Here is a 5,909-nt window from a genome sequence, read left to right as displayed (position 1 = left end):
ACTGTGGTGGGAGTGCAGACTGGTGCAACCACTACGGAAATCATAGGTATGGAGATACCTCAAAGAGCTTGGATTGGAGGTTCCATTTGACCCAGCCATCCCTCTGCTGGGTATCTTTCCAAAATAATTAAAAGTCATATCGCAGTTGGGTTGTGGGGAGAAAGGAACCCTTCTCCATTACTGGTGGGAGTGCAGACTGGTGCAACCACTACGGAAATCATAGGTATGGAGATACCTCAAAGAGCTTGGATTGGAGGTTCCATTTGACCCAGCCATCCCTCTGCTGGGTATCTTTCCAAAATAATTAAAAGAATCATATCGCAGTGATATATGTGCACCTATGTTTATAGTGGCACAGTTTGTAATAGCTAAAACTTGGAAACAGCCCAGTTGTCCATCAGGTGGAGACAGGATAAAGATGTAGTTTTTCTATAAAATGGAATACTACTTAGCCATAAAGAATGAGAAATTAGAGTCATTCATAGGATAATGGATACATATTGAGGATATACTCCTAAGTGAAATGAGTAAGTCACACATGTGTAAATACCGAGTAGTTTATCTGGTGTGAAAAACTATAATGGTACATAAGACCCTAATGGTATAATTGACAATGTGAAATAGGAAGAAAAGGGCTAAAGGTGTAGGGGAAGTGGGAAGGGTAGGGAAAAGAAATAACATGAGAAAATGAAAATAAAGTATTTGTAAATAGGGAAGGGAGGAGGGGATGAAGGGAGGGCAGGGATAAGGGGAAAAATGAGAACCAAGACCTGTCGTATAAAGGTACAAGATTCCAATGATGAATGTAACCGTACTGTATACCTAAAAAGTACCAATAAACTCAGTGAGAAAAAAAAGAGAATATAGGCTCTCAACATAGATATTGATAATCTTCTAAATTTCTGTATGAATTGAGTCTTTCCTTCCTTTTGGTATCGGGGATCGAACTCAGGACCTTGTGCTTGTGAGGCAGGCAATGGCACCACTGAGCTACATCCCTGTCCCAAGTCTTTCCATTTTTGATAAGATTGGCTAAGGGTTTGTCAATTTTAGTTAATCTTTCAAAGAACCAACTCTTTGATTCATTGCATCTTTGTAATATTTTTAAGTCTCCATTGAATTAATTTCTGCTCTGATTTTTATAATTTCCTCCCTTACACAAGCTTTGGGCTTGACTTGCTCTTTTTCTAGAAGCTTGAGGTTCAACATTAGGTTGTTTATTTGTGCTTGCTCTGTTTTTCTGATATGGGAATTCATTGCTATAAATGTCCCACTTAGGACTGCTTTCTTCACATCTCATGAGTTCCAGTGTGTTTATTGGCTTTATTGTTTAATTGCAAACACTGTCTAATTTCTTCTTTAATTTTATCTATGACCCATTGGTTGTTCAGGAGGGTGTTATTTAATTTCCATGTGTTTATGAAGTTCTTGTGGTTTCTTTTGCCATTGATTACCGATTTCATTGCACTGTAGTCTGATAATATGCATGGGATAATTTCAGTTTCTTTGCATTTCCTTAAGCATGTTCTATGAACTAGTATTGGTCTATTTTGGAGAATGTTCCGTGTGCAGCTGAGAAGAATGTGTATTCTGATGTGGGGTGGAACACTGTAGACATCTGCTAAGTCCATTTGTTCAAAAGTTTTGTTCAATATTTCATTGTTGCTATTTTGTCTGGCTGATCTGTCTGTGACAGTGAGCCCCCCCAACCATTACAACTGTATTTGGGCTTATATGATTTTTCTTTCTTTCTTTCTTTCTTTTTCGGCTTTTTGAGACAGGGTCTCACTATGTAGTTGAGCCTGACCAGGAACTCACTATGTAGCCCAGGCTGGTCTCAAACTCGCAGTGATCCTCCTGCCTCAGCCTCCCAAGTGCTGGAATTACAGGTGTGTGCCACCACACCCGGCTTGGGTTTATATGATTTTTCATGCCTGTTAATAATCTGTTTTAGGGCCTGGGATTTGGCTTATTGTTTCCTCTGCCTGCCTTGCAAGTGCAAGGGCCTGAGTTTGATCCCCAGTACCCCCCCCAAAATAATAATCTGCTTTATGTACTTGGATGCACTGCTATTTGGAGTATATATATTTATGATTGTTATCTCTCCCTCTTGTACTGTTCCCTTTACAAGGATTTATCTACTTTCTTTGTCTCAATCAGTCTTGGCTTTAAATCCACTTTGTCTGCAAAGAGATTAGGTACCCTTGTTTTTTTTCCAGGTTCCTGTCACGTGGAATATTATTTTCCATCTTTTGACTTTCAGTCTATGAAATCGTTTTTTAATTAAGTGTGCTTCTTGTATACAGCATATTGTTGGATCTTGCTTCTTGATCCATTCTGCGTCTGTTTCTTTTGATTGGTGAATCGAGAGTCTGACGAGTATAACTGATATGCACCGTCTAATCTCTGTCATATGATGCTTCTGCTGTTGGCTCCCTTCTTTCCTTTTCTGTTTAATTTCTTGCCTTGCCTGGTGGATTCATTCTGTTGGGGTTCATTGAGTTGCAGTCCTTGTTTTCTCTTTCTAGAATATACTTCTGAACACTTTGGAGTGCTGGTTTGGTGGTCTTGAATTTTTTAGGTGTTCCTTGTCAGGGCAGTATCTTATTTCCCCATCAATTTTGAAAGAAAGGTTTGCAGGATGCATCAGTCTGGGTTGGAGGTTGTTTTCCTTTAGGTCTTGCAGTACTTCACTCCAAGCTCTCCTTGACTTGAGAGTTTGTGTTGAGAAGTCTGCTGTGATTCTGATGGGCTTTCATTTATAGGTGATTTGTTTCTTTTCTCTAACATCTTTTTTCCCCTTATATCTTTAATATTCTGTCCTTGTATTTAATTTCTGGAATCTTGATTATTTTTTTCCTCTCATTGAGTTTATTGGTACAATCTAGGTTAGTCATTATTGGGATCATGTACCTTTGCATGACAGGTCTTGGTTCTCATTTTTTCTCCTTGTCCCTGCCCTCCCTTCAACCCCCTCCCTTCCCTATTTACAAATACTTTATTTCCATTTTTTCATTTTCTCATGTTTTTTCTTTTCCCTTATGAACTTTCCCCTACCCTTCCCACTTCCCCTATACCTTTAGCCCTTTTCTTCCTATTTCACATTGGAATCTTGATTATTATGTGCCTTGCCAAGATGTGTTTTTGATCATGGCTAATTCTTCTCTGTTGGTGGGAGTGTGGACTAGTGCAACCACTGTGGAAATCAGTGTGGCTATTTCTTAAAACAACTAAAGCTAGAGGTTCCATTTGACCCAGCTATTTTCCTTCTTAGTGTCTTCCCTAAAGAATTAAAAACATCATACCACAGCGATATATGCACACTCATGTTTGTAGTGGCAAAGTTTGTAGTAGCTAAATCTTGGAAACAGCCAAATGCCCATCAACCAATGATTGGATAAAGATTTTTTAATACAATGGAGTACTACTCTTCCACAAAGACGTTTGAGCTTCAGACATTTATAGCTAAATGTATGCACCTTGAGATCATACTCTGAAGTGAAATAAATACTCTAAGTGAAACACATTGGACACATACGTTCCTTTGGTGTGAAAAACTGAAAGTGGAAATAAGAACTAAAATGTGTAATAGATTTTGGAAAATGGGAAGAAAATGTTCAACTGAGGAGTACAAGGAAGGAGGGGGGAGAAAGGAAGGAAGGGACAAGAAAAAAAGTGAAAATAGGGTTGGAGTTGTAGCTCAGTGGCACTGCACCTGCCTGGCAGGCACAAGGTCCTGAGTTCAATTCTTGATACTGGAAAAAAGAAAAACTGAAAATTGAAGGAAAATATGTAGTAGACATCCCTGCCCAGTAATAGTGGGCTGTGAGTGGCACATGCTTCTTTCCCTAGTTTGGCTATATTGTTTTGTAATAGGAGTCAGACCAAAGCCCTGCATGACTCAAAACGGTGTGTCAGATAACAGAGCTGGGCTAGTATGGCTTCTTTACTAATGGCTGTCCCCCAGGCCCAAGTCCTGCTCTGTGAAGTCGCAGGGCCCTGCTGAGTTAGGTGCAGCTGAGGTCAGTGTGACCCCAATTAAAATCCTTTATCTTGAAAATAAAATAAAATAAAATTCTTTACCCTGAATTACGTGTGGCTTCTGTCTTACCTGATGGGTTGCGTGCTCACTGTACCTGGTCCCACTATTGGTTTGTTCTATCCCAGAAAGATAAGCAGTGCTTACTGCCTGACAGCCCTGCCTGGTGCCATCATACTAGGTGTTTGGCAGTGTTTCACTAGATACTCTGCTTTCTATTCCTCTCCACTGTTTAGTCAATAAATATTGGATGCACTTGAGGGCCTTTTCCTTCGTTGCCTAGAGTGGCATTGATCGGTCCCAAGACCCAGCTTCTCGTTTCCTGTCTTTATTCTTTAATTGGCCTCATGCTGTTGTGGCTCACAGGAGACCAGGACCCACTGCAGGGGTTCTGCTAGTGGACCCTTTCCCATTCCCTATAAAAATGGAAACAAAGCTTTGGCACATAGGAAGGGGAGCGGGTTTGAGGGAAGAAGGGAAGGGGAAAAAAGAGGTGGGATGTCTCATGTACAGGTGCAAATTCCCTGTGATAAGTGTTATCATTATGTATGCCTAAAATGTACTAATAAATGTTTTGCTATAAAAATACACAATCTAACAAGTGAAAAGTTTGAAAGATCATTCTACTTGCACTTTAACACTTATGAATATGCACAGTATGTATTAATTTTTCTTAGTGGCCCACTTCACTTTTTCTGGTTCTCCTTTTAGTCGTTGTCTTTTTAATATCCCTTTTTAGAAATGTCTCCTGTAGAAATCCCTCAAACAACTTTCATTTCCCGTCACTCTTTTTGAAAGATTTCACAGGTTTTTATTAGTATACCTTTACGGTGCATTACAAGTGCATCCGTTGTGGGGAAATCAGTATGTACACACACAGCATTTTGATCTTCTCTAATTCCCCTTCTAATACTCCCCCTTTCTTTTATTTAACTATTTTGCCAGATAGATGTATACTCTCATTTGGACTCGTTGGTGCTGGTAGGCTCTGTCTGCTTAGATTCCCTTGAATATTTGGTTCAGCGCTGCTTTAGTGAGCATTATTTTTCCAGAATTTCTTTTTTCATAGAAAAAATTTTTCATAGAAAATGTTTACTTCTCTCTCAATTTTGTAGGCTAAGTTTGCAGGGTATAAAAGTCTGGGTTGGAAATTGTTTTCCTTTAGGGCTTATAAAGTGTATTACTAGCTCCTGACCTATAAGGATAGTGCTGAGAAGTCCACAGTTATTCTAAAGGATTATTTTCATAGGTTGTTTGCTGTTTTTTTTCTTTTCTAACAGTTGTTAACTGTTTTTCTCTTAACTTTCTGTAAATTTTCTTCTTTTGTCTACTGCCTGTACTTTTGACTATGATGCATTGTGGAGCGATTCCTTTCTGATCTTAGCTATTTGAGGTTTTTTGAATCTTGTACTTAAATACAGAATTATTTCTCTAGATTTGGTAAATGTTTTGCTATGGTTATGATGCATATATTTTTATATAACATTTAATGTCTTACAAATTTAAAATTTATCCTAGCTGGGAGTGATGGCACACGCCTATAATCCCAGCACTCGGAAGGCTGAGGCAGGAGGATCGCTGTGAGTTGGAGACCAGCCTGGGCTGCATAGTGAGTTCCAGGTCAGTCTCAACTACATAGTGAGACCCTGTCTCAAAAAAAAAAAACAAAATAAATAAAATTTATCCTTATAATTTTGAGCTTATTATTTTAAAATTTATTTTATTTATTTATTTAGCTTTTTGAGACAGGATCTCACTATGTAGTTGAGACTGACCTGGAACTCACTCTGTAGCTCAGGTTGGTCTCGAACTCACAGTGATCCTCCTGCCTCAGCCTCCTGAGTGCTGGGATCACAGGCGTGTGCTACCA

The sequence above is a fragment of the Fukomys damarensis genome, unplaced genomic scaffold (genome assembly GCF_012274545.1).
Source record: "Fukomys damarensis isolate Sample0158 unplaced genomic scaffold, DMR_v1.0_HiC HiC_scaffold_27, whole genome shotgun sequence".
Lineage (NCBI taxonomy): Eukaryota > Metazoa > Chordata > Mammalia > Rodentia > Bathyergidae > Fukomys > Fukomys damarensis.
Note: the sequence above shows the minus strand (reverse complement) of the source record.